The sequence below is a fragment of the Rosa rugosa genome, chromosome 1 (genome assembly GCF_958449725.1).
Source record: "Rosa rugosa chromosome 1, drRosRugo1.1, whole genome shotgun sequence".
NCBI lineage: Eukaryota > Viridiplantae > Streptophyta > Magnoliopsida > Rosales > Rosaceae > Rosa > Rosa rugosa.
Window position 1 is genome coordinate 28089828 of NC_084820.1, and position 6802 is coordinate 28096629.

A 6802-nucleotide genomic window follows, 5' to 3' on the forward strand; every position below is an offset into this window, starting at 1 on the left:
TCATATTTATTTTGGAGTTACCGAAAGAAGTCAAATGACTACCATTGTTTTGCATTAGCTAGCATTTTGGATTAGATTTTCTTTGGTCAAAGAGACAATGATGTAACTCCGTTGGCTTATGAATAAAATTTCGAGTTCTTTTCATTTTGACTCCATTTTGATTCTGAGCATATTACATTATGACTACGATGGCTGGGCCATCAGTATTAATTCATGGTCATGGAATAGCCCAAGTTCCCCTGGCCAAATGGCACCTTGATTACTGTCACAGAAACTCTCTACGCTCCTAGAGCAAATCGCACCTATGAATAGCCAACGAATTCCATGCAAAAATGCATTTGCACCTATGAATAGCCAACGGATTCCATGCAAAAACGCATGTAGAGAACGGAAATGACACTACTAAAAAAACATGATTTAAGGACGTTGAAACCGTGTCCTCTAATACATACAATGACTCATTAAAAATGAGTCCTCTATCCGGGAGTCATCGTAAGTCCCAAACAAGGACACAGAAAATGTGTCCTCTTATCTATACGAGGACACGGTTTATGTGTCCTAATAGCTTTGGATGTGGTGTCCTTATATGTATAAGAGGACACCTAAGTTGCATCCTTATATTACCTAATATGTGTCCTCTTTTCTATGTAAAGACACATGAATTGTGTCCTTAAATCTATGAGAGGACACAAAAAGCACACTATCAAATGTGTCCTCTATTTCATACAAGAACACATAAATTGTGTCCTAAAAGCTCTCGAAATAGAGTCCTTAAATCTTTAAGAGGACACAAAAAGTACACTCTGAAATGTGTCCTCTTTTTTATACAATGACACGCAAATTGTGTCCTCAAATATCTGAAAACAGAGTCCTTACATTCATATGAGGACACAAATATACATTTCCATAGGTGTCCTGTTTTCCATACTAGAACACATATATCATGTCCTTAAAGTTCTGGAAATGGAATCATTAAATCCATTTGAAAATACATTATCAAAATTGCCAACAAGCAATCCTTATATATTTAGAGACCATCCATTAATACATGTCTAGGATCCAAAACAAGTAATTAACCTACAAACACCACAAGTCCAAGATCTAGAATGTAGTACTACCATTGTTTCGACCAATTTAATTCAAAGCTGAATGTTGCGTACATATATAACTTCATACCAGAATGCTAACTATTTTACTTCATGCAACTTGGATATACCCATCAACCTACTCTACCCACTCTACTCGAAGTACATCAATCTCTTCTTGGGTGTAAGTGTCTTTCCCCTCAAACTGAAATGATTACAGCTGAAACCAACTTAGATAGTTGATTCCGATAAGCAAGTGGTTTTTCTGGAATCCATTCGAAAATGATAACAGCAATCTGTGGCCTGATGGAAGTAAGATGGCATGGCAATGAGCCATATAGTAATGAAGTTACATTAAATGTGGGTATCCATCATACATAATCACACATATCACACAAAAATATAATCAGATGTAATAATTATTTATCACCAATAGTACTGAAAAGAATAATTTGCAATATAAGGCTGTACCTGCTTGAAGAAAGTGCTTGTTCCAGACCCCAGAAGGCCAAGAAGAAGAAGAAGCTTCTGAGTTTTTAATATTAAAATCATAGCACTCACATACCTAAGAAAAAAAATGGTAAATCCTAGGTTAGGTTAACATGATGACAATTCGTATGTAAAAAATCATATCTATATATATATATACACACACACACACACACACATAAGGTATGTACACAAACAGTTGCTATTAGGAAATAAAAAATTGCATGCAAGCTCACCTCCAAGGACCTTCCTAAATGCTCTGTAAAAAAGCTAATACATCAAACCTGGAAGGATCAAACTTTTGAGGATCAGGAAAGTCTTCTGGATCATGATGAATAAAAACAACATCCAAGTTAACAGACCAACCTTACTCTATATTATATCCTACAATAGTGAAAAAATGTCTTAGAATTACATGGTCAAACTGGTGCAGTAAACATTGGCTTTTGTTATGTGGTGTGGGAGACAAAATGTTGTACCAGCAATCTCAAAACTCTGGGAAGCCTTCTTGAAAACCAAGGTAAAATAGTCGCCCTTCAGAGAGTTTCATTGATTACAGAGATTTTGATCAATAATGTAAATTAGTTCAACTGAAAAGTTATTTGACAAAGCTATAAGATTTGAGTACATGCATTGTTTACCTTGGTGGTCTAAGGCATATTGTTAACTTCAGACCATGTTAGATCAGCTCCATTACCTCAGTTTGCTTGAATTTGTTGATGCTCATCCTGTAAGTTAGCAATCAGCTTTTTGATCACATTGTCACTAAAGTTATATTCACTACATAACAAATACCCAAAAAAAAATATGTTGGATACATTATCATTATCATTATTATTATTATTTATTTCATTACAGGGAACATGAGAAACAATATCAACATAAGTAATAGGATAGAAAACATACAGAAGATATATGATGGAGTAAAAATAAGCTTATGTTAAAGAGACTAAAGGTTCTACATGCCACTCACAAGTGAAGCTGAAAACGTCATAGCCACATAATATCCAACATAGAGTTTCCCTCTCTGCACCTGTAGTTGCCAACAAAACAAACCCAAATTAATCGCAAAGCCCCAACATATGACCTAAGGCAATTTAAACTTCCAAATCCTTTCATAGTCAAGCAACTGCTCTTAGATACCCAAAGATAATAGTTTGGGTGCTGAAAACACGTATATGTCAATGATGATGGTACCTCTTTAACGCCTGAACATAAATTTGAACACCCAGAGATAATAAAACTTTTTGTAATGACAAACAAAATTAAGGGACAGGATATATTACAGCTTTACAACATAACATTTCAATGAACAACATTTCAATCAAAGAATGTCCTATGAACAAACTGAGATTATGAAACTAAAACCAAAATCCATTTATAGGAGTGTATACCATACCAAAATTTCATAGAAACAGCGGTCATTAAAGAAAAGTGGAAACCCTTAATGTAGTTAGATTACATACATGCACATCATCCAATTGGTAGCATATTAAATTTAAAATGTTGGTCTATGCTGTGATTCTATAATATAAACCGATATATATCATCTGAACACTAATAGTCGTTCATTAGCTTTTAGTCAATTTGCATGTAAAATGATATTAAGTACTTACAGTATAATATTGAGCAACAACATACCTCCCCAAAACCACTCAAAGAAATACCAGTCGGTAATAACCTCTCAATTCGTTCGACTCCAAGCATCTAACAAAAGTAGACACCATATTAGTCAACTAATTAAGTTATGCTATAGACAAAGATCACTAACTGCTTGAGGAGATCGTCCTCTCCTTACCAGTAAGCAGTCTGCAGGGTCTAGAAGAGGGAGAATAATGTTTGCAAATCAGATTTTGGCCAGCTTTTGCAAAAGAGCTTCATTGACAGCCATATCGAAACAGATCGATCAAACGACACAAACAAATCAAATAAAACACTATGTTCATACTGACAGAGTGACAGTACTTTATTTCACAACATATAAACAAATACATTGACCTCGTATCCTTCTCCACCTTCGTACATTGGTTTCTTCTGCTGATTCTCTCTCGTGCCGACATTCCCTCATATCATTGAGTGAGATCTTGAGTTGTGGAGAGAGGCTGAGACATAAGAGAGTGAGCCCCCTATTTTTTATATTAATTAATGAACCTTTATCAGTTTAATGAGTATGAGCATGTCTTACCGGTGGTCTTTACACTCAATCTCTTCTTGAGTGTAAGTGTCTTTCCCCTCAACCTGCTCACATGACCGAAATCTTATTGCTACTCCGTGCGTATACTCCTTGCTGCTGGGATTAAAATTCACACCTGAAAATCAAATTCTAGTTCATTCTCTCACGGAGCTTCTCCTAACTTGGTAACACACCAGAACATTCAACCCAACAATAGCAAAACCAAAAATTAAGAAAAAAAAAATTAAAAATTGGGGATCGAGTAACCTCACCTTGTACTGAAACTCTTCCCAGATTCTGTCAACCCAAAGTATGTCTCACACCAAGCAACCTCAGTATGACTTGAACTGTCTGTTACGAGTCACCGCCGAGTCGAACCAGATCGAATCTGTTCTCGGCTCGAGTTTTTTTTTTCCTATTACAACTAAGAACTGGAAATAGAGTGAATGAGTCATTTTTCTCTATTTAGGAAAGGTTTCAATTGAAGAGGGAAATCAAAAATTGGGGGAGGAGGGAAGTGAAATTGCGGGTGGGAATCGAAAAAGCTAAGTATAGCTGCAGCACCGCGCGTTTTTGTATTTCAATAGGATTTAAATTTTTCAGTTGGAGCCCAATATTAGGACACGGCATACAGTTTATGGGTGTCCTTGAAAGACTCTCTACCCTTAAAAATTTTCAATTTAACATTATGTGTCCTTAAAAACCTTCAAGGACTCCATATAAAGTGTGTGTCCTTGAATCCATTTTTTCTAGTAGTGTGAGTTCCTTTGCAATATCTCTAATGATTTCAAACAAATGCGCATCTTAGAGAAGTTTATGTGTCCCTCTAGTGGACTCTATGTTACTATTCAAGCTATTAAATCCAATAATGTTATGAGAGAAGATCTCTTGGATTTAGACATATATTGGCTTTGTCACAACAGGATAGGTCATCCTGGTCATGATATGATGATCCGTCTACTAAAGACTTCACATGGACATCCTTTCTTTCGAGCGAAACGAAGCATGAATCAAAAGTTGATTCTTGGACTAAGTGTGACCGCCGCCGCTGCCTCTGGCGCCGCCGCCGTCCACCACCAACCTAGGGCTGACACAGTCCCTATCCATGACGCCATGGATAGCGTACATCATGGTGATGACGCCCCAGGTGATGTTGCAATCACCAACTTTGCTTCAAATAGCGTTTCAGACGCTTAGGCCCAACCAAAATCCTCATTGGTTGATTCTAAGGCCTCTCGCTCGTTTTACAAAGCCCGTTCCATAGGGAAATTAGGACTGAGACCGTCCTATGCAAAGGATATGAAAATACCCATTCTGTTCTTACATAGAATCCGTAGGGATTCTGTGGACTGATTCAACCAACTTGCGGACGCTTAAATATTTCATGATGTTGGTTGACACGCAAACACGTTGGTCATGTGTTGTGCCATTGTCTACCTGTAAATGCTGCTTATACTACACTCCTATTACATATCATATGACAACGGGCTCACTCCCCGAATCATCCTATTCAGTCAATTGGACTTGACGATACTAGTGAGTTTACATCGAAGACTTTCGATGGTTATTGCAATGGAACTGATGTTGGACATCATATTCCCATGTACACACCCAAATGGTCTCGCGGAAATGACTACGATGGTAGTCAGGACATTGGTAATGCGCACCAATCTCCTTATATCCACTTGGGGTGATGCAATATTGCATGCAGCCATGCTAATTCGTCCACGACCCACCGCCACTCAATCTCCCTCTGCGTTACAGCTAGTGACTGGGTACAAGTATCATACTTACGCATCTTTGAGTGTGCCATTTATGTGCCAATTGCGCCGCCATAGCGCTCTATGATGGGTCCTTACAAACGAATGGGCAACTACGTTGGATTTGAGACTCCAACAATCGTCCGCCACTTAATGCCCTTGCAAGGCGATCTCTTTACCGCTAGATTTGCGGGTTGTCACTTTGATGAGACAGTTTTCCAATCGTTAGGGGGAGATAAGGACACTGATGTTCAGTAGGAACGACAGGAATTGTCGTGGCCTGTCCCCACTATGTCTCATCTCGATCCCTGTTAAAGTGACGAGATCACACATCTGCTATAAATATGCCTGCAAGGAAGGACGTCCCTATGAGAGGACATAGCGCCACCCTACACGAAGGTAGTCATGGCGCCAACGCCAAAGAAAGTGGCACTCTGGCGTTACAGGCCATGACCCCAACTAGGATGCATGGGAGGCTCGTGGGTTCGAAGGATACATTGGCACAACCCAATCCTTTAACCATCGACACTCAAAATCCGTCTCATGAGAATCTTCTGGATTAAGGTTACCGTTGGGGGACGCCTCAACGTCAGAACCTATTCCTGAGAATATAGAGCTCTTTGAAAATTACACTAGTGTACATGAGACGTGGGATAGAAACTCCATCATAATTGATGATGTAGTTGCGTATTTCGTTGTGCATGAGTTTGTTGAGTCCGATGATATCGAACCACGCTCCGTTGATGAATGAATGCCAACGTAGAGAAATTTGGCCTAAATGGAAAGATGTGATCCAGGTTAAGTTGGATTCTCTAACGAAGAGGAAGGTTTTTGAGCTAGTGATGCCAACACTTCCTAACATAAAACCTATTGACTAATGGGTCTTCGTTAGAAAGCGTGATGAGAAAAAGAGATGACAATCTCGCTTTATGGCGCAAGGCTTCTCACAAAACGCCATGGAATCGACTACGATGAGATATATTCTCTCGTAATGGATGTCATTGCACTCCACTACCCTGTCAGTTTAGTAGTTTCCAAATAAATGATCATGCAGTTTACGAATGTGGTCACTACGTATCTATATGGGGATCTAGATATGGAATATACATGAAGGTTCATGGTGAACTTCATTTACCCAAGTCAGTGGCTCTAGACCACGGAGCACGTTTGCAATAAGATTGAAACGCTCACTAAAGTGAGTACTTGATTGGGAAGGGATATGCCCACGCGTTTCCATAACAAGTTTCGGATTCTATCACGGTTCATGTTGGAAATGATCTTCATTGGAAGTCCTT

At 38.6% G+C, this 6802-nt stretch overlaps 1 long non-coding RNA gene across 4 annotated transcripts; it reads right to left on the reverse strand.

Moving 5' to 3' along the window:
- Positions 1-480: 480 nt before the first annotated feature.
- Positions 481-4538, reverse strand: LOC133730864 (uncharacterized). 4 transcript variants are annotated; one of them, XR_009856668.1, is made up of 9 exons: positions 4020-4538; positions 3760-3883; positions 3373-3676; positions 3216-3281; positions 2548-2607; positions 2216-2302; positions 1811-2108; positions 1557-1650; positions 481-1388 (listed from the first exon to the last, which is right to left on the reverse strand). It is a non-coding gene; the product is annotated as an uncharacterized LOC133730864 (long non-coding RNA). The 4 variants fall into 4 exon arrangements; XR_009856669.1 differs by having other exon boundaries at positions 1811-1858; positions 1990-2302; XR_009856667.1 differs by having other exon boundaries at positions 1811-1858; positions 1941-2302.
- Between the last annotated feature and the right edge of the window lie 2264 nt (positions 4539-6802).